We start from the raw sequence: 27,287 nt of genomic DNA, 5'->3' as shown, positions 1-27,287 counted from the left end.
TGGGCCGCCCTGAAAAGTTTTTCAACCCTGGGATTGACTGCTCTGGTGAGGTTCGGGTTCACCAGGGACGGTCCTATTCTCTGCTGAATGGACTTAAGGATAGGGATGGTCTGGGCAACAGGCCTCCTTTCTCCCACTAACTCTTCTGCAAAGTCCCTCTCCTCTGTAACGCTCACCTGATTCCCACGGAGGCGCTGGTCTTGGCAGGAAGGTGCCTGTGACTCGAAAAGTGATGTGCAGGACTCGATTGGCTTCTGGGACTGAGCCTCTTCGCACTGTGTGTCGAACTCGAAGAGTGAGATTTCTGCAGGTGAAAGAATATGGGAGTTAATGATCTGGGTTGTTGAGTGCCCCTCTCTCTCTCTCTCTTCCTAGCTTCTCCGTAGATCCCCCAGGTCAACGTGCTCACCTTAGATAGGTGAAAGCTGGACTCTCCATCTGCGTCTGGTGCAGGGTGCCGTTGCCAGTTCCTTCACTGGGTGAAACGTAGGCCTCTTGACATCAGAGGATCGCTACCGCCGTTAACTGCACGAGCGGTGAGTTTCCAGACACCTTTTTAGTCCTTACAGTCTTTAGGTGTGTGGGCACGTTAATATAGAACAGGGCTCTGTATAATGCTTTTGCCTATTTGTCTTGCAGGGCTCTTGAGATAGAAGATGGTGTGAAGAGAGCCGAAGTTGGAGCCAGAGCCTTGGAATGAAGCGCTTGGAAATGCGTAAGTAAATGCAAGCGCTCTAACTGTCTCTTTTCCCTTGCAGCTGTGAGTTCGTGCTGAAGAGATGCTGGAAAACGCCGGAGTATTTGCAGGCGTCCTATTGTGGCGAGCGCGATGGGCTTAAGTAAATACCTGTCTAATGTCTCTTCTTTTGTCTTTCAGATGCAGGGTTGCAGCGTTGAAGAGATCCGGAATTCGCAGAGTGCCGGTAAGTAATATATGCTTTTGTCTTCACAGGCGGAGGTGCAGTGTGAAGAAATGGTCGCTGCCGATGGATCAGGTGAGGAAAGCGCTGCGTGTGAAGGTTGTCGTGCTAACCTGTTGTTTCTTGTCTTTGCAGGTGCTACTGAAGACTGGATACAGGAATGGTAAGTATTGTTCTTGCAGGTTCAGGATCGGAAAGAAGAAAGGCTGGAACAGACTCGGTGAGCGTTCTGCTGCAGATGCAGAATAACGTGAAGCACGTTTCATCAATCGGGTGTGGTTTAAATAGCCTTGGAGTGATGAGGCGTCTTCCTCCACGGCCCCGCCTAGGTAAGAAAAGAGTTCCTGTTCCAGAAGAGTTCCAGTGTTGTATCCAGGGAGTGGAGCTTGCCCCACCCAGGTAAGAAAGTAGTTCTGGCTCACAGAGGATTCCTATGTGGCTGGTAAGTAAGCAGCATTGTCTGCTGCAGGTAAGTCCACCCAAGCATCTTCATACATATTATGAGCCCGGCGCTTCCAGTGCCGGGACCGATGGCTTTGATGAGCCTGGTGCCACCGGCGCCAGGACAAGGTCCAAAAGGTCCCAGTGGGGACCGGCTGGTGCCTAGGATTAAGGTTAGGGGCCTGCTTCCAAGGACGTTGGGCTGGTCCTGGCTCCTTGGAAGCAGTGATCATGACAGTACCCCCCCTCAAGGCCCCTCCCAAGCGTGTCTTCTTCGGGGGTTTTGGCTTGTCGGGGTGATTCAGATGGAATTTCTTGACCAGACGAGGTGCGTGGACATGTTCTGAGGGTTCCCAAGACCTTTCCTGGGGGCCGTATCCTTTCCAATCAACCAGATAATATAATTTAGATTTGGCGATTTTGGAGTCTAGGATGTTCTTTACTTCGAATTCAAGTTCTCCATCTACTAAAACAGGTTCTGGGAGTTCGGTCAATCGGGTTTCTGGTTGTACTGGTTTTAGTAAGGAGACATGGAATACTGGATGTATTTTCATATGCGAAGGTAATTCCAATTTGACAGCCACCGGATTAACTATGGCAGAGATGAGATAGGGTCCCAGGTATCTCAGGATGAAGGTGCGGGGTCCTTTTAGAGGCAGGTGCTTAGTGGATAACCAGACCTGATCTCCTACTGCGTAGTGAGGGGCCTCTTTACGGTGTTGGTCTGCTCCTTTCTTGAATTGAGCTTTAGCTCTTTGCAGATGGGCAGTGGCTTCCTTAAAAGCACGAGTGATCTCCGAGTGCAAGTGATCCACAGCAGGTGTTTCGAATTCTTGGAGAGGATCTAGGTTAGAGGTTCTAGGATGGTGTCCGTATAATAGGAAGAAGGGAGTCTTCCCGGTTCCAGAATGAGTCGAATTGTTATAAGCGTATTCAGCGATCCAAAGAATGTCCTCCAAGGGTTTTCAGTATGTTGGAGCATGCAACGTAGATATTGCTCTAGCGTTTGATTTGTCCTCTCGGTTTGTCCGTCAGTTTGGGGATGGTGACTGGTTGAAAGTCTCACATCAATTTGGGCTAAACGACAGCAACTTCGCCAAAAGTGGGAGATGAATTGACTTCCCCTATCGGAGACCAAAACCGAGGGAAAACCGTGTAACCGAACGATGTTTTCTAAGAATTCTCGGGCCAATACTGAAGCTGAAGGTAGGCCCTTCAGGGGAATGAAGTGAGCCATCTTGGAGAATAGATCCACGACTACTAAAATGGTATTATACCCTGAGCATGGAGGTAAGTCCGTGATGAAATCCATGGACAGGGTATGCCATGGACAGGGAGGGATGTCTAGTGGGTGTAAGAGGCCGGCTGGTTTCTCCTTCTGACTTTTATTCTGGGCACACACACCGCAGGAGATTACAAAGTCTCTAATATCCTTCTTCCATGATGGCCACCAGAAATGTCTTTTGACCTTTTCCATGGTTTTGGTTATGCCAGGGTGACCCTCCATTAGTGAATCGTGATAACAGGAGATTACCTGTTTTTGTATTTTCTCACTGGGCAAGTACAATCGTCCTCGGAAATATGGTAGGTCTTGACCCACTGAGAATTCTTTTCCCTTTAATTGCCAGTCCTGTAAATCGGCCGGATTTAGGAGTGATTTGACTGTAGTCTTGATGTCTTCAAAGGATTGAGCGCTGACCAAGCCCAAAATCCTTTGTTCTGGGATTATGGGTATTGGTTCTGGATTGGTCAAATGTTCATCTATTCCCATCCGGGAGAGGGCATCTGCTTTTCCGTTTTTACTGCCTGGTCGATAAGTAATTATAAAGTCAAACTCAGCCAAAAACAGAGCCCAGCGAAGCTGCCTGGAAGACTGAGCTTTGGCCGTCTTCAGATATTGTAAGTTGCGGTGATCAGTCATTACGGTGACTGTGTGTCTGGCTCCCAAAAGATAATGCCGCCAGGCTTTAAAGGCCGATCTGATAGCTAAAAGTTCCTTGTCTGTAATTGAATAGTTGATCTCGGGAGCCGAGAATTTGCGGGACCAAAAGGCTACAGGATGTAATTGGTGTGTGACCGGATCTCTTTGTGATAAAACTGCCCCCATAGCAAGACTAGAAGCATCTGTTTCTACAATGTAGGGGAGTTCTGGGCGAGGATGTTTTAGAACAGGTGCAGAAATGAATTTAGCTTTTAAGTCCTGAAAAGCTTGTTCCGCCTCGGTAGACCACTCAAAACGTTTGTTTTTCTTTAACAGAGCGGTGATGGGCTGGACTATTCGAGAGAATTCAAGAATGAATCTGCGGTAAAAGTTAGCGAAGCCTAACATGCTTTGAACTCCTTTTACAGAGGTTGGTGAAGGCCACTTGATGATTGCATCGACTTTCTTTGAATCCATATGGACTCCGTTAGGTGACAATATGAATCCCAGGAACTCAACTTCAGTTACGTTGAAAACGCATTTTTCAAGCTTAGCAAAAAGGTTATGTTGACGTAATCTCTCGAGGACCTCTTTAACGTGTTTCTGATGTTCCTCTTCAGATGATGAATAGACGAGGATGTCATCAATGTAGACAACAACACACACATCTATGAGTTCTCTAAGGACATCATTCATAAAATACTGGAAGGCGGCAGGAGCGTTGCAAAGTCCAAAGAGCATAACTTGATATTCAAACAGCCCATACTTGGTGCGGAAGGCCGTCTTCCATTCATCGCCCTCTTTTATTCGTACCAAGTGGTAGGCTCCTCTGAGATCCAACTTTGTATATATACATGCGTCTTTGACTTGGTCCAGGAGTTCAGGGATCAAAGGTAACGGGTATCTGTTTTTAACAGTGATTTGATTCAGGGCGCGGTAATCTATACAAGTCCTAAGGTCTCCTTCCTTTTTTCGGAACGAAGAACAAAGCCGAGGAAGCTGGAGATTTTGAAGGACGGATAAACCCGTTAGCTAGGTATTGGTCCAGATATTGTCTGAGGTGAAGATTCTCTGGCTCGGTGAGGGCATAAATCCTACTGCAAGGAGGAGTTGTTCCGGGTATCAGATCTATTTGACAGTCGTAAGACCTGAGGAGGCAGGGTGTTAGCTTGGTCCTTCCGAAAGACGTCTTGGAATTCCTGGTATTCGGGAGGTAATTTGGGAACCTCAGAAGAGATTGCCGCCAGTGAAACATCAGGCCGAAGATAACAAGTGGTAAAACATTCTGGAAACTGAACCGTCTTTGCTCGCCAATCGATCTGAGGATTGTGCTTCTCTAACCAAGGAATTCCCAGAATGATCTGGAACTGAGGGGCCTTGATCACATCGAACACGATTTTCTCCCGGTGTCCATCTTGGCTCACTAACGTCACTTCTTGGGTGGTGTGCGTTACTGGTCCGGAGGCTATCTCCGTGCCATCCACTGTAGTAATGACGTCTTTTACTGCCTTAGAGACAAGAGGTAGATTCATCCTTGATACCATTTCACGGTCCACATAATTACCGATTGCTCCGCTGTCGATGTAAGCTTCAATTGCATGCAAACGATCCGGACGTTCAGGGCTAATGAGGACCATGGGCACCACGAAATGCGAGGTCACGGGACAGATTTTAATGCTCGGCAAGAGGACCTCTACACTTGTCGGGCTAGGTCGTTTCCCTGCTCAGAATTTGTGGTACAGGTATCTGCGGCTCCTACAGCCTTCTTAGCTGGTTTCACTGGACAGTCTCGAAGAAAGTGCCCCGAGTTTCCGCAATAGAGGCATAATTGCAGCTGTCTTCTTCTTTCCCGCTCTTTTTGGGTTAAAGGTCCTTTCATGCCCCCTATTTGCATGGGTTCCACGGTGTCAGCTCCCCTAGTAGAGGTCTGTGGTTTAGAAAACACTCGGGTATCAAATTTGGAACGATCAGCCTTCCTGTTCTGTAATCTGTGGTCCAATTGGACAACTAAGTCAATATAGTCTGAGCATTCTTGTGGAGGATTCACAACTTGAGCTAACATCCTTGAGCTCTCCACGCAGGCCTCTGTAGAAAAGTGTTATTCTTTTATCCTCAGGCCATTGAGTTTCCACTATAAGTCTGTTGAATGAGGCAATATAAGTCAAGAGGTCTTGATTACCCTGTCGTAACGAAAGAAGTTCATTGTCCAAGGCCTGCCCTTGTGCATGTCTTGCAAACAGTTTCTCCATGCTGGACTGGAAGGCCTGGAAATCATGAAGAACCGGATCATCCTGAGTGACTAAAGGGATCGACCAATCTGCGGCACTGCCACTGAGATAAGAAAGCACGAAAGCCACCTTGGTCTGATCTGTTGGGAAGGCAGCTGGTCGACATAAGAAGTGTAGGCGGCACTGGTTAATGAACACTGCAAATTTCTTTGGGTCACCAGAAAAGCGTTCGGGCGGAGCCAAGAGCACATTAGCGGGTAGGTTGATTTGCACTGGATTTAAGGATGATGCTGAAGGATAACTTCCTCCTGGAGCGGGCAAAGGTGTCTGTCCTGCCTGCGTTTGTAGCAATTGCCTAGCGAGGTCCTCTGTTCGCTCCTTGGATATTATCAGCTCTCTTCTTAGAGAGTTTGTTTCCTGACGAGCTGCATGTACTTCTGCTCTTAGTTCCCCAAGCAACTGGGCCAATTGATCAGTGTCCGAGGTTTCCATTGCGCCTGGGTAGGAGTTTTGCGGTGGGCTTCGCGTTCTGTAACGCTCACCTGATTCCCACGGAGGCGCTGGTCTTGGCAGGAAGGTGCCTGTGACTCGAAAAGTGATGTGCAGGACTCGATTGGCTTCTGGAGCTGAGCCTCTTCGCACTGTGTGTCGAACTCGAAGAGTGAGATTTCTGCAGGTGAAAGAATATGGGGGTTAATGATCTGGGTTGTTGAGTGCCCCTCTCTCTCTCTCTCTCTCTCTTCCTAGCTTCTCCGTAGAGCCCCCAGGTCAACGTGCTCACCTTAGATAGGTGAATGCTGGACTCTCCATCTGCGTCTGGTGCAGGGTGCCGTTGCCAGTTCCTTCACTGGGTGAAACGTAGGCCTCTTGACATCAGAGGATCGCTACCGTCGTTAACTGCACGAGCGGTGAGTTTCCGGACACCTTTTTAGTCCTTACAGTCTTTAGGTGCGTGGGCACGTTAATATAGAACAGGGCTCTGTATAATGCTTTTTCCTATTTGTCTTGCAGGGCTCTTGAGATAGAAGATGGTGTGAAGAGAGCCGAAGTTGGAGCCAGAGCCTTGGAATGAAGCGCTTGGAAATGCGTAAGTAAATGCAAGCGCTCTAACTGTCTCTTTTCCCTTGCAGCTGTGAGTTCGTGCTGAAGAGATGCTGGAAAACGCCGGAGTATTTGCAGGCGTCCTATTGTGGCGAGCGCGATGGGCGTAAGTAAATACCTGTCTAATGTCTCTTCTTTTGTCTTTCAGATGCAGGGTTGCAGCGTTGAAGAGATCCGGAATTTGCGGAGTGCCGGTAAGTAATATATGCTTTTGTCTTCACAGGCGGAGGTGCAGCGTGAAGAAATGGTCGCTGCCGATGGATCAGGTGAGGAAAGCGCTGCGTGTGAAGGTTGCCGTGCTAACCTGTTGTTTCTTGTCTTTGCAGGTGCTACTGAAGACTGGATACAGGAATGGTAAGTATTGTTCTTGCAGGTTCAGGATCGGAAAGAAGAAAGGCTGGAACAGACTCGGTGAGCGTTCTGCTGCAGATGCAGAATAACGCGAAGCACGTTTCATCAATCGGGTGTGGTTTAAATAGCCTTGGAGTGATGAGGCGTCTTCCTCCACGGCCCCGCCTAGGTAAGAAAAGAGTTCCTGTTCCAGAAGAGTTCCAGTGTTGTATCCAGGGAGTGGAGCTTGCCCCACCCAGGTAAGAAAGTAGTTCCGGCTCACAGAGGATTCCTATGTGGCTGGTAAGTAAGCAGCATGGTCTGCTGCAGGTAAGTCCACCCAAGCATCTTCATACATATTATGAGCCCGGCGCTTCCAGTGCCGGGACCGATGGCTTTGATGAGCCTGGTGCCACCGGTGCCAGGACAAGGTCCAAAAGGTCCCAGTGGGGACCGGCTGGTGCCTAGGATTAAGGTTAGGGGCCTGCTTCCAAGGACGTTGGGCTGGTCCTGGCTCCTTGGAAGCAGTGATCATGACACCTCCTGGACACCGTGGGTGTCAATGTGGAAGTGTTCTGCTGTGCGTGCGAGAACCTCGTTTAGGAGGGGTTGGTTATCGACCGGGGAGTCGGTAACCGGGGCTTCGTTCTCTACCGGGGAGTCTACTCTGTATGTTTCCGGGTCCTCCTCTTCCTCTTCCTGGTCCTCATCATCCCCATAGTAGCCCCTCCCGGTTTGCTCTTCTACCATGCCAAATTCTTGGTCCTCACCAAAGGAAGCCTCTCCTTGATACAGTGAGTATGGTCTTGAGTATGGTTGTACCTCGAAGGGGTCTGACCTCATCGGTGTTTCAAACCGGGGCTTTTTACTCGGGGGGATAGGATCCTTAGAGCCTGAGGGTGTCGCCCCTTGTGGATCATACGAGAGGAAATGTTCTGGATTTTTATCATAAAAATCAGCCAAAGAAGACATTCTTGACATGACCCTATCTATGTCTTCACTGGACCATTTTTTGGAACTGGGAATGACTCTCTCAGCAAGTCTATGGGATTTATCTTGAGTAGCTTTGCTGGTTTTAGACATATCAGCAGACCTGGTTTTGTCTGTCTGTTTAGGGGGAGTGGAGTGTTTCACAGGTGTGGAAGAGTGCAAAGGTTGTTTCTTGTGCTGTTTTCCCCCCTCCCCGTGAGTGGAAAAATGTTTTCCCTGTCCTTTCGTGGCTCCGGAGGTTTTCGACGCCTGGCGTCGAGGATCAGGGGTGGTGTCCCTGTCCTTCGAGCGTGGGGCCTCACTGATTTTAACTGCGGGCTCCGACTCCTGGAGCGCGGCCTGGGGGTGGAAGTCGTCTTCATCTTCCGACGATCGAACTTCTGTTAGCCTAGGGAGCGAGGCACTCTTGGCAAGAGTGGATGATTGCCTGGAGTCATGCGGCGATCTTGATCGAGAGCGCCCAGAGGACACCGAATCCGACCGTTCTGTTTGTGCCTCTTTCCAAGAACTCGACGTCGTCGAGTCTCAGTTGGACTTAGTGTGTTTAGTGTGTGTAGTATGTGAAGCGCTTGTGTCGCCGGGGGTCTTCCCCATAGCCGCCCTGCCGGACGACCTTCCGAGGTCGGGGACCTGCGCTCGGCTGTCTTTCGACGCCGTAATGCCCTCGCCGTCCAAAAGTACGGCGTCGCTGCCGTCGCTGAAGGCGCCCTCCGCTGCCATGGCCGCCTGCTTGGCGTGGTGGGCCCAACAATTCGTCGAACGGTCCTTAAGTGTCTTAGGTTTAAACCTACTACACGCTCTGCAGTTCGCTTCGGGGTGGTCCCTCGGCAAGCAGAGATTGCACGTGGCGTGCCTGTCAACCCAAGGGTATTTGCGATTGCACTTGGGGCAGAATTGAAAAGGGGTACCCTCCATACGCACCTTGAGGCAGCGGGCTGTTAAGTGTAGGAAATGTATAAGGTGTACCTATATACCAAGAGTGTAGAGTATATACCACCCCCACTCTCCCTACTTGCAGGGCTGAGGCCAGAGGCCTTCCGAGGCCCAAATCCGTCGTGCAGCAGCCGACGGTCGATTTCTTCTCCAGCCGGCGTCGAGTGTCGAAGTTCGACGTTGGGGTGGGGAAGGATGTCAATAGATTATTATTTTAAATTTTTAGCAAAAGTATGGCTAAGGCCAGGGGACTCCGCAAAATGCTTCCGACCAGTATGGCGGAAAAAAACAATCTGAGGATCCTAGACGCGTGAGGGATCTTGGGTACAGTGGACGTCACACTAGGGATAGTATTACTGGCACGCCCTGTGTCGACGCCCATTTTCGAGTTTCGAAAAACAAACTGTAATACTCCGCAGCTTCCACTAGATGTCGGCCTATGCACAGCATGTGATCTAAGCAGATTCCACAAGCCTCAGAAACTTAGTTAGGTCACCATTAGATTGGTGACGCCCTGCTGGGTCCTTGTCCTCAGATACGAGGCAGGTCCAGACGTGGTAGGCCTGAGATCCAGGTATGGAGCTGGGCAATTGTTGGGGGTTGGTAGGGAGGGGAGTGGGAGGGCGTTGTGTGCTGTGGTGTAGAATTGGGGGATGGGGAAGGGGGGTTTTGTTTGTAAATAGTAGGGTGAGAGCCAGAAAACTAGCTAGCAATGGGAGCATTAGAGGAAGGGTTAAGATGGGGATAGTCAGAATAGATGGCGTCGGGTAACCTCAAAGTTGTGTCCTGGAATCTACGGGGCCTCAACAGCTACCTGAAATGGAATAAAGTGATGCTATACTTAAAGAGGATGCGCATAGACATAGCCCTGCTGCAGGAGACCCACCTTACTAAGGAGAAGCTGGAGGTGGTTAGGAGGAAATGGAAGGGCACCGTTGTTGGTGCAGCATACTCGACGTATGCTAGAGGGGTCATCACCTGGGTGGCGCCGCATGTGCCGTTCCGGGTGCTCGGCTCTACAGTAGACCCGGAGGGTAGGATGGTGGTGGTGACGGGCCTCCTGGAAAGCAGGGAAGTGCACATCATAAATTTGTACACCCCAATAACGATACAGCGGCCTATTTTAGGACCCTTTACAGTAAACTTGGGCCCCTGGCAGGGGGTACGGTGGTGTGGGGGGGGAGCCTTTAATTGTACCCTGAATCCCAGGATGGACAGGTCAATAGACAGAGCGGGAGAAAGGACACCGGCGGCCAAAGCGCTGGGAACACTACTGAAAGACCTAGGCCTAGAGGACGCATGGAGGAGGTTGCACCCCGTGGACAGGCAATATTCACACTACGCAGCGCCGCATGATCTGTACACTAGGCTAGATTATATATTTGAAACGGCTGAGATAGTGGGAGCGGAGAATAAAGCCTGAGTATTATCTGACCACTCGCCCCTGGTGGTGGAGTGGAGACACCAGCCCCCAAGACCACGGATCCCAACATGGAGGCTCAGGACCGAGGCGCTGCAGGACGAGGGGTTCCGGGAGGGTCTGCGGGATGCCATTGAAGAATACTTTGATATAAACACGGGAAGCGTACGTTCCGTGGGCACTCTTGGTGCGTGGTGCAGCCATCGCCAAGGCCAAAGGGCTCCAAGGGGGTATAGAAAGGGAACTCCAAGAAGAGGAAAAGGAGCTGGAGGATCTCACGCGTTGTAAAAACACCGCCCATGACAACATAACCAAGATAAGAGAGCTACAGGCGTCCTGCAGCGCACTCTGGGATAGACTATGCAGACTCAATTACAGGAAATATACGGAGAGGACACATGCAGGGGGCGACAAGCCTGGCAGATTGCTGGCCTGGCTGTATAAGAGTGAGCCTCCCCGCTCGGTAATCAGTGAGGTTAGGGATGAGGGAGGTTGCATTTGCAACACCCAAGATGGGGTAAACAATGCGTTCCTTAAGTTTTATAGACACTTGTATGAGGACACAGGGGAGGATATGAGTCAGGACATACTGGACACATTAGAGGACATAGAGTTGCCCACCCTGGACGACCTAGAACGCGCAGAGTTAGACACACCTGTCACTTCGGATGAGCTGGAGGTAGTGATTCAGAATCTGCCCACATGCAAGGCACCTGGTTCAGATGGGTTGCCTGGTGAGTTTTATAAAACATTTAAGCAGGAGCTGCTCCAGCCACTGCTTGCCATGTTCAACGAAGGCTATGAGCAGGGGGAACTCCCATTGTCCCTCCGCGAGGCCGTGATTATCCCACTCTTGAAACCAGGCAAACCGGCCGGGGAGTGTGGGTCTTACAGACCGTTGTCCTTGCTCAACCAGGACAGCAAAATACTTACTGCAGTGCTGGCTAATAGGCTGAAGAAGGTGATTGGGAAGCTGATACACCCAGATCAGACGGGATATGTTCCAGGCAGGAACATCACCGATAACCTTAGGAGGCTACACCATATCATTGACCAAACCGAGGAGGATACTGGAGAGCTGGCCATAGTGTCGGTAGACGCGGTCAAAGCCTTTGATTCGGTGAGATGGCCCTGGTTGAAGGCGGTCCTGAGAGGATACGGAATGGGACCTGGATATCTCAGGTGGGTCCAGTTGCTCTACAGCGCCCCGATGGCGAGAGTCAAAACGGGGTCCACAGTCTCAGACACCTGGCAACTTAGCAGGGGGACCAGACAGGGATGCCCCTGGTCACCCATGCTATACATACTAGCATTAGAACCATTGGCAATATACCTGCAACAACAATATGGGGAGGTGGGCATAAGCACTGTCAGTGGTAGGCACCTAATATCACTATATGCGGATGACATGCTTCTTTACTTGCGTTATCCAGAAGAAAATCTGCAGTATGTGTTGGAGGTAATGGAATGGTACGCCACCCTTTCGGGCATATCGGTGAACCCCAGAAAGTCTAGTCTGTTTCCTTTGGGCAGATACAAGAATGTCCCGTCACAGAGGTTGCCTATCCTGCTAATACCATGGCAGACAGAGACATTCAGGTATTTGGGAGTAAATATATACCACAAGGCAGAGGCGGAACACAAACATAACATGGAAAGAGCGTTGGAGGGGATCAAGAACAGCATGGTGTTCTGGGCTAGATTGCCCCTGACCATGATGGGTAGGGCGGCCCTGCTCAAGATGGTGGTCTTGCCTAGACTCTTGCACTTTTTCTTGAATGTTCCGTTTTTGATTCCCAGAAGTCTATTCGTGAAACTTCATAGTGTGTGTTGGGGCTTTGTATGGGGTAACTCCAGAAACAGGGTGGCCCTGTGGAAGCTCCAGAACCCGTATGACAAGGGAGGTATAAGCCTGCCAAATTTCGAACTCTATTACCTGGCGGGGCAGCTGCTGTATGTTGCTAGGTGGCTTTCGGCGGAAGATTCGGCAGAGGCTAGGCTTCTGCGTGGAGATCCGGCCCCATACTTCTTGAATGAAGTGGTGTGGTTGCGTATGGACAAACTGGTGGGCAGGGGGCGGCTGCTGGGCTGGGATATCTGGCAAAGGACCTGGAAGTTGATGGGGGATCCGGAGCCGTACTGCCAGCAGGCCCCAATGGCGGCGCTGTGCGGGAGCGACTCCCAACTACTTGAATCGATCTGGAGATACTGGGAACAGGTAGGCCTGGCCACCCTCGGAGATATATGGCAGGAAGGGGAGGCACTGGACTTCCAGGGGTTGCAGGAAGAGACGGGGGTGCATGGTGGCCAATTTATAACTTACGTTAGGCTTGTGAAAAAGGCTAGAGAAAGATGGCCCGAGACAGTGCTAGCAGAGGATCCTGACGCCTCCCTGGAAACCATGTATGACGTATCAGAGGGTGGGCACGAAATCTCGAGGATATATGAGCTCCTGCGAGTGAGGGCGGGAAAGGAGACAGGATTGGGAAGAGGAGGTGGGAGATTCCATGACAGACGGGCAATGGGAGTGGGCTCAGCGGTACCACAAAAAGGTGTCCCGGAATGCGAGATTCCAACAACTTCAACTGTACGTTACTCACAGGGCCTATCTGACTCCCGGGAAGATTGCTAAGTTTGGGGGACTAGCTGTGCACTAATGCCCCAGGTGTGGGGAGGTGGATGCGGGGCTGCTACACATGTTTTGGGCTTGCCCGGAAATGGTCAGGTTCTGAGATGAAGTTAAAACAAAAATGGCTGGCGGGGGAGTAGTGTTAGATGTGGGATCGGCCTGGTCATGCATGCTTGGGCTTTTCCCTCGACCCATGCATTCAAAACATATAAGCAAGATGAAGGACTTGGCCTATGTCCTGGCCAAGCGCAGGATTGCAATGGGCTGGAAAGCGACCCATAGGCCTAGGGTGGAGCTGTGGTGGGCGGACCTCCTGAAATGGGCGGAAGCTGAATCCGTAGTCTGGTTCGAAGCAGCCACCAAGGGGGGTGAGAAGGAAGTAGGGCGCCAGCTGGCCTGGCGGCAATTGGTGGCCTCTATGGCAAATCCTTTCCAAGCCAATAACGGAACAGAGGACTCGGGTGATGATCGGCTAGGTGTTGTGCACCCTGATAATGCTCCAGTAGAAGTCACGTGCGAATTGGCTCTAGTTTAAGGGGGGGGGGGGGAGAGCTGGGGAGTTTTAATGAAAATATGATTGTCTAATGATGTTTCTTTTGCGTATTGAAACAGTTATATGGTGTGTGTTGTTTGGTTTTGGAAATATAATAAAAACATTTTTTTTTTAAAACTTGCTGTTGTAAAGGTTCACATGCATGTGCATTTTATTCCTTTCGCTTACATGTATAGCTGGGAAAGGCTTATCCAAGATGTTTAGATTTGCGCATGGAAGGAAATGTAAATTGCTGCTGCTATGGTACATGTTTTACTGGATTTGTGTAGTCATACTACAGATTTTATGATCCTTGTTCCTCTTTTATGCATATCATCATTGTGGAAAAGGAAAAATGTCATTTTATTACTTTATTAGCATTTGTCGTTGCTGTATTGTACTTAGGTGTGATTGATTTTATTGTATTTTTGTAAAGGTTGTCTTTTGTAAAGGTCGAAGTTTCTATGACCATACACAAATAAAAAGAATTTTAAAAAAAGACGACCACAGAAATGGGTTTGAAGTGTTCATTATAAATATCTTTAAAACTTAGTAAGATCAACATCGAGTGGTTTTCCCCCGTACATAAAAATACAACCGTACATTCAAACATTTCCCTGGAGATTGATAGCAAAAATGTTTATGCATTTTCGTTTTTATCTTGATCTTAACAATGAATTGTGTGGTACACAAAATAGATATGGTGGTTCGGACCATACTTACTGTTTCTATGCAAGATCAAATGTAACAAACACCTAAACATCTTCATATTGAACGTACTGACTTGAGAGGTCCGTAGTCACGTTTTAAACCAATTTGTATAAAAAAAGTAATTTATAAACAACTGAATTTTGGTCTAGAAAAATGCATGGTAAATCTATTTCTATTATTAATTCAATGCATAATTTTGGAAGTGTATAGTGAAATTGATATAAAGAAGTGTTTGCACTGTTAAGATTTTACCTATTTGATTTATATGTAAAGAGTGGAAGTTTTATTTACTGTAGCCAAACCACTCTGTAGAATATAAATAAAATACAATTATATATGGAAAAAAATGTCTACACAGTTTTATGATAGCTAGACATGCAGTATACCTTTGTGCTTTACTGCTCAGTGAAAAGTGCGTATTCAACTTGCATCTCAACCGAGTCTCAAAGACAAAGATTAGGGCACATGTCCAAAAACTCCTCAAATCAAATACTTTTCATTACTCACATTTCTTCTATGAGCTATAGAACATGCCAAATTGTACAAGCTAAGCTACATTTTCCCCTACATCCAGGAAAAAGACTAACTGAAGTAGTAGACCTTTTAATTTAAAGCTAGTCAATTACAACTGTGATCTAACCAAACAAATGCTCTGCTGGTGAATGGCAGAAGATTGATACACAATGAAACATCACTTTCCTTCCTCCTTCATTAGTAAACCTCATTAACTTCCAATTAAAATAAAGACAGCATTAAAGGCTATATTTGGTACTTGGGACAATAATGCCCCATTTTGCTATCCAGTATGTTTATTCACAAACTTTTCACTCTGCCCAAGTACTTTACCCCTGTTAACAGCACTTTCATCATTTATTCTGAGAAGCAAAGTGTTCACTGTTTCTCCCATTGGTGGCTAAACTAAAAAATGAATTCCAGCACCAACATCATTGCAAGATACATTTGCAAATGTGTTGCTCATGTTCAACTCTAGTGAAGTTGTGTTTGTTTTTAATACCTATGTCAGGAATCAACAGACTTGTCCGTGGGATCTGAATAAAGATTCTACCAGAACTACACCTCTGACATTAACCTTGCATACAGATGAGAAATCACCCTCTGCAATATCCAGGTTGTCATCCTCTTGTTCACTTCAGCGGAGAGCTCTGTTTTTAGCCCGATCTCGGTCACCATGGTGAGGGTGGAAGCTACTCTCCACATGTAGCCATGCCAGAAGAAAGCTCACGTCTAATGCACACGTGATGCCGGTACACGCGACATCGGGAGAATAAAGCCTGCCCCCAGAGTAAGCCTGGTGCTTCTGATTGAAGTGCTTACAGACTTCCGCGTTCTGTTTTGCTCGTTACGTTTTTGCATTTCTGATTCCTGCTTCGTTTCCCAGATTGCCTTGCCTCAGCCCTCCTGTACCTTCGTTCTGGTCTTGCTGCTGCTCGCACATTGAAAGACCCATTTCTGAATCACAGACTGCCTTTACCACACGTTCTAATCCCTGGTGCTGCTCGCCCGTTTAAAGACCCATTTCTGAATCGAGGACTGCCTTTGCCACACAATCTAATCCTTACTGCTGCTTGCATGTTAATAACCCATTTCTGAATAAGGGACTGCCACTGCCAGGCGTTCTATTTCCTCCCACATCTTTTACGCCACATCTCCTACTTCACCTTATCAGCGGATATTATCCATATTACCTCTATACCAGGAACAACACGTAGAGGATTACAAAAAGAATTGACGCTTGCTGGATGGCGATCCAATCCATCTAGGCTTCCTCGTGCCATCGGGATAGGTGCCCTAGATTCTGGGTGCTGTACTTCAAGAAGCTTCTCCAGGCGTCCTCATGCCGTTGGGACAGGACTTTGAAACACCTGTACGCTGGACTTTGAATGTCACGATCATCTTCTGGTAAGAGTATTTCTCGATCTCTGATACTTAGTACCAAGACATTGTTCTGTTTATTCAAGGCGTGTGCTCGTCATTGGTTTCTTAGGTGATTATTCTTCAGAAATCTTTTGGGGACTATTATCATCCATAACCCACTTACCTGTAATTAGCCTGCTGGTTTCAAATATCAGGTTGGTTTGCATTTCATATGAAGGTGGGGTTATTCCTAACAGTCCAGTGGTGTTGATTATTTTTTCTTGTTCCTCCAGCCGGCGTATCGCGGGTGTGTGTCTCCTCTTCCAACTACTTGATCCTTCTGTCTCTTCTTTATACACAGCAGAGGGTTACAATAGTGGGAAGAATTCTTCAGCGACTTCTGGTTTCCCTGTTCAGCGCTCCCTCCACGCTGGTTACAGTATTGGCGGTGAGTCCTAAAATAATCAGAAGCCTTCCAAAAACATGGAGACTGATGCCATAGAGAACCTGGAACGCCTGATCTCTGAACTGCGCGTTGATATGACGGCCGCACATGAAGCCATGCATCGCTGTATTGATGTCCTGAAGGCTTCTGCACAACCTCGTGGAGTTGAGGGATCTGCTCCCCAGGTGGCATCAGGCTCTGGGTTTCTTGGGCCTTGTCAAGACCCGGTTCCGGTGCTTAGGTCAACCCAGTTTCCTCTTGCTGCAGAAAGGTTTCATGGGGATCCCAAGCAATATCAGACTTTTATAAAATCAGTGCAGGCTCCATTTTCTATGTCGACCTGCATCTTTCCCCGACTCCACTACCAAAGCCTCCTTTGTTTTATCGTACTTAGGTGGGATGGCAGCTGCCTGGGCTAAACCGCTATTGGAAGAAAATAGCTTTATGTTGTATGATTGCGACGCCTTGATAAATGCTATGGGCTGCGTATTTGACACTTGATACAAGACTGAAGCTATTTATCTGGAACTCTTCAACTTACATCAAGGTGACTCCACTCTACTCACATACTTGGCAAGGTTTAATCAATTGGTGGCTGAGACCAGTTGGCCAGATAAAAAAGTTGCAGTGTTTTACAAGGGCCTATCAGAGTCACTCAAAGACACTCTTGCTAATGTTCCGGTGGTACCAACTGCTTTTCCGGAATTCCATGTCCTGGTGCTTCAAATCGATGCCAGAAGAGTGGAAAGGAAGGGTGAAAGGAGGCCTTTAGCACCTGATAAACTGTTCCTTCACGTCCAGAACCATCAGCATGTAGCGAATCAGAACCCATGCAAATTGGAGCGGCGAGAGGCCCTCTGACGCCCGTAGAGAGGGAGAGTAGATGGTTGAACAATCAAGGTTTCTATTGTGCCACTTCAGAGCATTTCATACGGTCATGCCCCAAAAAACTAACGAATAAGGCGGGTAATGCCAAGACTCAACAGTAGACGAGGTCCGCCTGCAGAGTTCTTTTTGTTCAGACCTCAGTCCTCATGCTGGTCTGTCCCCGTTTATGATTTTGGTGTCTCTTTCTTTCCCTACGGGGAAACCATGGACCACTCTAGCCATCCAAGACTCAGGAGCTACAGGCAATTATATCGACATACAATATGCCCGCAAACCGGGATACCTATTGTTACTAAAGATAACCCTGAAATTGCCAATGCAATGGATGGCACTACTCTAGTTTCTGGTTTGCTAACTGAACTCACCATTGATCTGCACATGGCCACAAAAAGCAGGCATAATGAAATCATTTTATGTGATATGATTGCCGCCCCGCAATTTAAGATCATCTTAGGTCTCCCGTGGTTGTCTTTACATAACCCTTGTATAGATTGGCAAAAACATGATACGTCTTTCCTTTATGATTACTGGAAGTCACGTTGTTTCGAAGATCACAGCCATAAACCCAGTGGTCCTTGTCGCCCCCTTATGGATGCTGCCATTGTGGTTGGTTCAGTCATTAACAACCCCATACCGGTGGAATACCAAGCCTACATGGACGTTTTCAACAAGAGCAAAGCAGATCAACGACCACTGCACAGGCCCTATGACTGCCCGATAGATCTGCTTCCTGGGGCAAGCATACCCAATGGGCGGATCTACTCACTTACCCAGAAAGAGAATGCCATACTCAAGGAATACATCGACAGTGCATAACACACAGGCTTTCTTCGCCAATCCAGATCACCCGCGGCATGCCCGTTGTTCTTTGTTCCTAAGAAGAAAGGGGACTTGAGGCCCTGTATTGACTACAGAGCCCTGAACGCCATGACCATCCATAATAAATATCCTCTTCCTTTGATTTCCACCTAATTGGATCAGTTGGGTGCCTCGGTTTTGTTCACAAAACTAGATTTGTGTGGGGCATACAATCTGGTAAGAATCTGTTTGGGTGCATTTAAGACACGGTATGGTTTATACGAATACTGTGTCATGCCATTTGGGCTATGTAACTGAAGATACTGGTGGGGGGTGCCTGTACTTCCGTCCTCTATATGGTAGAGGAGAGGCACAGAGGACCCCAGCCAAGATTCTCAAGCGGTAGCAATGGACAAGCAATCAAGGCCTAGCTTCTCAGGAGGTGATGCAGGCTGGTTCTTAAGTACAGTGTAGTCCCCGAACCCCCACAAAGGAATGTCCACACACTGTATTACTGAAAACACAGTCTTTATATAAATATTCATAGGTATGTACACGATCACAATAACGCCCTTTGTACTCGGAAATCAACAATGATAAATATATACAATTCTAAAGTGGTACCACCAATGTTATCAAATCTCATTAAAGTGCATCAACTGTACGGTTAAAATGTCACACAGATCAATAACGAGGAAACCAGCAATAGAGATAGGAAGGAACATAAGATGGTTGAAACAATAGGCAGAATGCTGGCCTATACCGATAGACACAGTTCTGTGTGGAGATCCCCCCCACCTGGGCAACCTGTAAAATAAAGATATATAGCACAAGCCCAGTCCACATATTGTTCAATAGCCTTATTCCCTCCTATTAAGGTTTTACCCCCCCCAATGTACCCGGTGAAGTAGAGTTCTTCGAAGACGCGTCGAAGGATCCTTCCCGAGTGACTCCCTTTAAAGCAGGAGCCACGGATTGTCGAGAGGCGTCGAAGATGGTGAACTTGTTGTTGACGGCGGCGATGAGAAGTTCAAGGGTGCCGAGACCCCGATGTCGATCCAGGCGGTGCTCGTCAGCGACGTCCTGCAAGGATGAGGTGTGTGCGGCACCTCGGCGATAGATTGTTCAGGACCGCAAAGCGTTTCCGAAGAGCTGTGGCCCAACAAGGGTGTCGAGTTGTCGAAGTCTTTGTGGCCTTCAGGTGGCGGGAAACCCACCGGCGGATTCTCCTCGGCGCATTGGTCGTCCTCGACTTTCTCCAGCGGGACAAAGCGGTCGACGATGCGGACAAGGGAGTCCTTGGATTCAAATGTTCTTAGGCAAAGGAGCGGGCGGCTCCGGTCATCGACGGCACAGCGTCAAGTGGTCCCCCACAGCTGGGCAACACAACTTCGACGGGCCTCCAGCGGTTACACAAACCTGCGAACCCTGGTCAACGGCAATGGACTTTGACCGCAGCGAAGTCCTGGTGCTTTGCTTGGTTCTCCTCAGCGGTCCCGTCTCGGGTCGGCAGCCTTTCGAGGGTCTGACTTCCAGGGAGCTTCGGCATAGGTTAGCGGTGCTCAATGGTTCCTCGGAGCACGGGAAGAGGGTGCCTTACCAGGTCCTCTCTCGGATCAGTCCTTGACGAATTTGGCAGATTTCAGATCAGGTCGAAGCAAATGCAACAGCAAGTCTTAGTCTTCCAGCTGGGCGTCGAGGATCAGCAGTTCCAGTTACTCTTCAAGTGTAGACACAGCTTCTGAACGCTTCTGAACAATTTCCAGTGGTGAGAGGTCCCCAGATATACCATCTTGTCTCTCATCCACACTGCTGGGTCACTCTCAGCAGCCAATCATACAGAAGGGCATTCATGCAGTCAGTAAGCCAATCAGGCACACAGGGCATTCAGGCCATCCTCCTCCCTCTCAGACACTCACAACAAGGAATGTGGATTGGGACAAGTACTCAGCCATTCAACACTACCCACTGCATTCAGGCCAGTTTCGGGCAGGGCTGTCTCAGTCTGTCTCTCATACCAGAAACCAGACAGCCACAAGAAGTGCATATTGGTCACACACTCCATTCACCCAGGTCCCACCCACAGGAGATACCCACAACATACAGTCAATGTGAAGGCTCCAGTCAGTCTGAACTGGACTTCACAACAACACCATATATGGAACTTCCACCCAACAGCCAGTCAGGGGGAAGGGACAGAGTCAGGGCTTCCCAGGACTTTGGGAAAACAAGGTAATAGAAAGCAAGAGGCCACAGGGGCCATCTTGTTTTCCATCAGGAATCAACTGATTCCAATGGCAAGGCCTGGGTATCCCCAAAATGGAGGATACTCAGCGCACCTGTCAAAGTCAGCATGGAGCTGCCACCAGCCTATACCCTGCTCTGCGGGCCACCCACAGGTGCCCAAAAACATACACTAGAGGCACAGGGTTATACCCCCCCACCCATGGGTGCCGTAAGGGTATCCCACGGGTCTTTTCACCAAACCAAAAGAGAGAGCTGCCCCGCCAGGAGTCCCACATGAACTCCTGCGTGGAAAATATGACAGAACACACAATAAAAAGGCAGTAAAGGACAAGGATACGGAGGCCCTGTCCCTCCAACGATGTCTTTAGGGACATGTTGGACCATTATGTGGTGGTATATTTAGACGATATACTAATCTACCCATCCTCTTGTCAACAACACGTCACCCACGTGACCTCCATCACTCCAACGGTTGCGTGTAAACCATTTGTTTGCAAAGGCTGAAAAATTAGTTTTTCATGCGACCGAGGTCCGATTTCTCTGGTACGATCTGAACAATAAAGGAGTACGGATGAACCAAACAAAGATTGGAGCGGTCTTGGACTGGTCAGTGCTTACTAATGTGAAGGCCTTACAATCCTTTCTAGGGTTTGCTAATTTGTATAGGCGTTTTGTTCAGTCTTTTTCGGGGATGGTAGCTCCTCTGACTCCACTTACTAGCAGCAAATGCCTATACACCTGGTCTTCTGAAACACAACATGGCTTTGACGCACTTAAGGCCGCTTTCACATCTGTCCCTGTGCTACAACACCCAAATCCAGCTTTGCCTTTCTATGTAGAGGCAGATGCTTGAGGGATCGCCATTGGTGCCATATTGTCACAACAATGCAGCGATACCAGAGTCCTCCATCCAGTCGCCTTTTTCTCCCGGAAGCTCACAACATACAAATGTAATTATACTAGTACAGAACGTGAGCTATTGGCAATACGGGATGCAATACGGGATGCTTTCAAAGAGTAGAGGCATCATTTATTGGGGGCTTCTCATCCTATTCAGGTTTTCACAGACTATTGGAATCTCCTCGCTATCAAGTCTATCAGGTGCTCAACATCTCGGCATGCCAGATGGCACGAGTTCTTTTCCATGTTTGATTTTTCGATAACCTACCGTCCTGGGCATCTACACTTAAAGGCAGATGCGCTCTCACGCATGCATGGTTCTACACCATTGATGAAGGACGAAGGCTCCCCACTCTTGCCCCATAAAATAGTGTGTGGGTGTACACCACAACCGTCCCTACGGTCTTCTCTACGGGAATGGGTCTCAAGTCAACCCGTTGAGATCTCAGAATTCAATCTAGACGTGGTAAACTCAAGGCCCTAAAATTCAAGGGCGTCTTTTCATGCCCGACATCAAAAACCATCAGACTGCATTACAGTGGTGTCATGACTCCTTGTTCTCGGCTCACCCTGGCAGAAGGAAGACGCTCAATCTTTTACAGAGGTGGTGTTGGTGGCCTTCCATGCGACGAGACGTGCAGGAATACATCTATATGTGCCATCTGTGCACAGTGTAAATCCACCCCCAACAAAACCTATGGGTCTTCTTCAACCCCTGCTTGTACCTCGACGTCCATGGACAATGTTGTCCATGGATTTCATTGTGGAATTGCTCTGCATACAGGACTACAACACCATATGGGTTGTGGTGGATTCAGTCACACAAATTGCGTTTTTTGTACCCTGCCGTGGTCTTCCCACAGCCCCTGTTCTTGCTGATCTGTTTTTGAAACATGTTTTTCGTTTCTTTGGACTCCCTTCCATTATTGTCTTCAATCAAGGTATGCAGTTTACTTCCCATTTCTGGAAATCGCTTACTGCTTCCTTTGGTATCGAGGACCGTTTGAGTGCATATCATCCACAGATGGACGGACAGACGGAGAGGCTTAACGCCACTCTGGAACAATATCTCCACTGTCTGATCTTACAACACTAGGAATCATGGTTAACTGTTGGTTGCAGCTGAATTTGTATACAACAATTCATTACACACCTCCACCGGAACCTTGCAATTGTTTGCACTCTATGGTCAACACCCAAGGGCTCTACCTGTTGATACATTGTTATCCCAGAACAATCCTGCTGCCTTTGATTGCATCAGGGAACTAACGAACGTACACAGGAACGTGGAGCGATGCCTGCATGAGGCACAAACGAGTGTCAAGTCCTTTGCAGATTTACACCGTTCGCCTGTTCCTGCATACCAAGTGGGTATGAAGGTCTGGTTGTCGACTAAGAACCTTCGAATACCGGGTTGGCAGCCTTTATTACCTCATTTTGTGGGCCCCTATGAGATCACCCAAGTGATCAATCCTTTGGTCGTAAAGTTGGCGTTGCCTAGGTCCTGGAGAATACATCCTGTGTTACATGTTCCCTTGGTGAAGCCTCGCCGCTCTGGTACATGTCTTCCTGCTCGTCCCCGTCAATCTCTGTTCAGGGTTCAGAGGAGTATGAGGTCAAGGCTATATTGGACACTGGAGTGCAGGGGGGGTCCGGACATACCTGATTGATTGGAAGGGCTACGGTCCCGAGGATCAGACTTGGGAGCCTATCAAGCATATCCATGTTCTCCGGCTTCTTGCTTGTTTTCATGCTTCACAAGGAGTGGATGTTTTTCATCGGGGGAGGATACTGTCAGGAATCAACAGACTTGTCCGTGGGATCTGAATAAAGGTTCTACCAGAACTACCTCTCCGACAGTAACCTTGAATACAGATACAAAATCACCCTCTCGAATATCCAGGTTATCATCCTCTTGTTCACTCCATTGGAGAGCTCAGTTTTTAGCCTGATACCGGTTACCATGGTGACAGTGGAAGCTACTCTCCACACGTCGCCATGCCGGAAGAAAGCTCACGTGATGCCGGTACAAGTGACATCGGGAGAATAAAGCCTGCACCCAGGGTGAGCCTGGTGCTTCTGATTGAAGTGCTTACAGACTTCCGCGTTCTGTTTTGCTGGTTATGTTTTCGCATTTCTGATTCCTGCTTAGTTTCCCGGACTGACTTGCCTCAGCCCTCCTGTACCGTTGTTCTGGTCTTGCTGCTGCTCGCATATTAAAAGACCCATTTCTGAATCACGGACTGCCTTTGCCGCACGTTGTAATCCCTGCTGCTGCTCACACGTTAGAAGACCCATTTCTGAATCAAAGACTGTCTTTGCCACACATTCTAATCCTTGCTGCTGCAGGCACGTTAATAACCCATTAATGAATAACGGACTGCCATTGCCTTGCGTTCTATTTCCTCCTGCATTTTTCACCCCACATCTCCTACTTCACCTTATCGCCAGATATTATCCATATTGCCTCCATACCAGGAACACCACATGGAGGATTACAAAAAGACTAGAGACACTTGCTGTTTGGGTATCCAATCCATCTAGGCATCCTCGTGCCATAGGGATAGGTGTCCTGGATTCTGGATGCTACACTTCAAGAAGCTTCTCCAGGCATCCTTGTGCCGTTCGGACAGGACTTTGAAACACCTGTACTTTGGACTTCAGTGAATGTCACGATCATCTTCTGGTAAGAGTATTTCTCGATCTCTCTGATACTTAGTACCAATACATTGTTCCATTTATTCAAGGTGTGTTCTCCTCATTGGTTTCTTAGGGGATTATTCTTCGGAAATCTTTTGGGGACTATTATCATCCATAACCCACTTACCTGTAATCGGCCTGCTGGTTTCCAATATCAGGTTGGTTTCCATTTCATACGAAGATGGGGTTATTCCTAACAGTCCAGCAGTATTGATTATTTTTTCTTGTTGCTCCAGCCGGCGTATCATGGGTGTGTGTCTTCTCTTCCAACTACTTGATCCTTCAGTCTGTTCTTTATACACAGCAGAGGGTTACACTAGTGGGAAGAATTCTTCAGCGACTTCCGGTTTCCCTGTTCAGCGCTCCCTCCACTCTGGTTACAGTATTGGCAGTGAGTCCTAACAACCTACAGGTTGTGTATTCTTGTGTGCGTATTATTAACATATGAATCAGACATCAACATACAAACTACACAAGATGTCATGACTCAGGCACTTCATACAATCAAAAGGACAACAGTGCAATGTGACCCCTGACTGCAACTACAGATGAGACATCAAAACCTGTCACGACCTGATGTTTTTTTTCCCCTCAGAATGAAGGCATTGCAAAAGAGGCTAGAAATATAAGTCCAGCAAGATGTCTCCGGCATTATAGCAGTATCAAAACATTGGTCGTATCTGGGACTATGGTGCCCCACGCTGGCTGGCTCGGATGTGCCTCGACTGTCTACCTTCACTTGTCACTCCCCCCCCCTTTTTTTCTTTCCTGCCTTCTTTCAATGTGAGCCGTTCTTGGATGTGTGTATCCGCTTACTCAAAAAGGTTCTATATCTTTTATATGTATGCTTTAACTTGTACAGATGATGCATAATCCCTATTTTGGCCATGTCCTGTCCTATTTTGCCTTTCTTCAATATATTACTGCAAGGGAGAAACACAAAAGAAACAGATAAAACATGACAAGGAGCAGCAAGTTGCCCTTTCCAGGGCTAGAGGCAAGCTAACTACTTGGTAAAAAGACATGGGAGTGTCAGAGTACATCTCTGGTATAGAACAAAGTCGACAGGCATGGGTAGCAATATTTCAGCTACAGGCTTGTCTATACGGATAATGTATAGCGCCAACAGAAAGCGTCTTGGACTCTTGATTTAGGGCGTCAGCCCCTACACACTGAACAGTGAAAGTCAATTTCTTTATAGGCTCACTGGGATAGTGCATAGTAGGAATAACCTTCACAGGGTTATACATTGATGCCCTCCAACCAGCCCTTGTCTTGGTGGGGCATTCCAATGATTGATCCAAATATCTATTTTCTTCCTGTAATAATTGTACTGACATCATCCCACCGTACTGGGTTTGGCAGAAAACTGTGCAAAATATTTGGCACAGAGGTACCCATTCTCTCCACTGAGGGTTTTTTATTTGGGGTAACAGACTCATGTAACTGGGTGTTGGCATTGTAATCCGGTTGAACATGAGTGGCCGATGTGTCTGAATAGTCTGATTCTTATATGAAGTTCACAGAAGCCCCAGGGTCTGATGCAACAGGATCACTCAAAGGAGGGAAGTTCTCTGGCTGTACTATTATCTGGTGTAATTCTCCTCTTGAAGCACATATGCAGCCATCAATTGGGACTGCAGTGTACATATCAAATGCATTAGTATCATATCAGGGTTATAGAAACTCTGCAAACAATACTCAGCACTGAGATATTCAATGTCTCCAAGTTTTTTTTAGTTTTCTGTGTCATCTCTTGATACCATGCCTGTCTCACACAACTCTGCTTTCTGTCTGTATTAAATATTAGTCCACTGTTGTGCCTCCACTATGCATGAGTTAACAGTGTGACCCCTGGGTTGGTCTTTGTTCAGATCAGATAAGGGAAAGACTTCTGTTGCCTTCGCCTAGTCCGTTGGAATCTCACCTGCCTCAGTAAATAGTCAAATAGTCTCCAGATTTACCCTTGCATTGAGTACAGCAGTCTCTTTGGCACGCCTAATTCATGACGCTAATGTATGACAGCTGTTAAAAGTAATCTGCCGGGAACGATCCCAAGAGCTTCTCTAATCCATGGAGACCCCTTGTCACATTCCAGTACGCCCTTTATTCTTATCAATCCGTGTTGCCCACTGTTTGCTTGTCTTTGCTTTCTCTCTGTCTCTTTACTTACAAGCCAGCTCCTGCCCCTGCAGTTCCTGTGAATACCTATCTAGACTCAGATCAGCTTGGTATGTACCCCGTTTTTGTTATATGCTAGCATTGCCTCAGGAATCTCTGATAATCTCAGTGCATACTCTGAGATATAGCTTTAGCCCTGTGCTCTCCGGCCAGACTACTCACAGGGAGGTTTCACTGAAGTGCCGGATGTGGAAGTCAATGTAGAGAAATAGTACAAACAAATGTTAGCTGATTTACTTGTCAAATCTAATTGGATGGTCACAACATTTCCCGACAATTTTCATTACAAACCAGCACACAGCATTTAGTAAACTCGCCAAAACCCAATACTGGCTCTTTCAGCAGTTTAGTGCCGATCATACAAAATGAGTATACATTGTTCCCAACCAGTAAAAAAATATATTTGAAGGATGCTTTTAAGAATGAGAAAAAAAAGATTAATAGTATTGGCCATCATTGGAACTTTCCCCCAGAAGGGGTCACAGTAGAAACAGATTTCACAGCAACCATGGTTGTTTATTGACATGTCAGTGGCAAAGCTTTCCAAGATGAAGACTGGAAAACCATCCAGGACCCTCTGATACACAAAGATATTTTGCACACTGTTATTGGCTGAAACACAGATCTTTCTGTAAAATCGTTTATTACTGCTTATCCAGTTACATGATCATTCAAATGGTGTTGTCTGGCAACTGACTTTGTCCGGGTTTCACTCTCCAGATGGAAGAGCAAAATGGGCAGAATGCCCCTGCTATCTGCAGAACAGGTCCACTAACAGATCAAGGGCATTCTACTCAGCTCTAGAGTACACAAAATACATAGCTTTCAAAACACCAAAGCCACAAGTCAAGAAACCCACAAGGAGGGCAGACTGAGAAATAATGTTATCACGTTATTAAAGTGATGATCCTTTTAGAAGCAGGCTGAGCCTTTTTGACTGCGTAAAATGGCTTTGCAGGGGTATGCTTCTGCCAAACAGTCACAGAACTTTGACATCTGGTGAACTAAAGTCTGCAGAGTTCACAGCCCCGACTGATACAGCCTTGCTGTCTCATCTCCCAAGCAATTGTGGGCACAAAGGTTATTGGTGGGGCTAG

General features: G+C 47.7%; 1 protein-coding gene and 1 long non-coding RNA gene across 7 annotated transcripts in view; one reads left to right on the top strand and one right to left on the bottom strand.

Moving 5' to 3' along the window:
• Nucleotides 1–27,287, bottom strand: part of TARBP1 (TAR (HIV-1) RNA binding protein 1) — a 2,688,190-nt gene that overhangs the window by 1,178,520 nt on the left and 1,482,383 nt on the right. The window lies entirely within an intron of this gene.
• Nucleotides 1–27,287, top strand: part of LOC138467418 (uncharacterized) — a 146,752-nt gene that overhangs the window by 7,576 nt on the left and 111,889 nt on the right. The window lies entirely within an intron of this gene.

The sequence above is a fragment of the Ambystoma mexicanum genome, chromosome 4q (genome assembly GCF_040938575.1).
Source record: "Ambystoma mexicanum isolate Mex_15411 chromosome 4q, UKY_AmexF1_1, whole genome shotgun sequence".
NCBI lineage: Eukaryota > Metazoa > Chordata > Amphibia > Caudata > Ambystomatidae > Ambystoma > Ambystoma mexicanum.
Note: the sequence above shows the minus strand (reverse complement) of the source record. Positions and strands in the feature narration are given on the sequence as shown.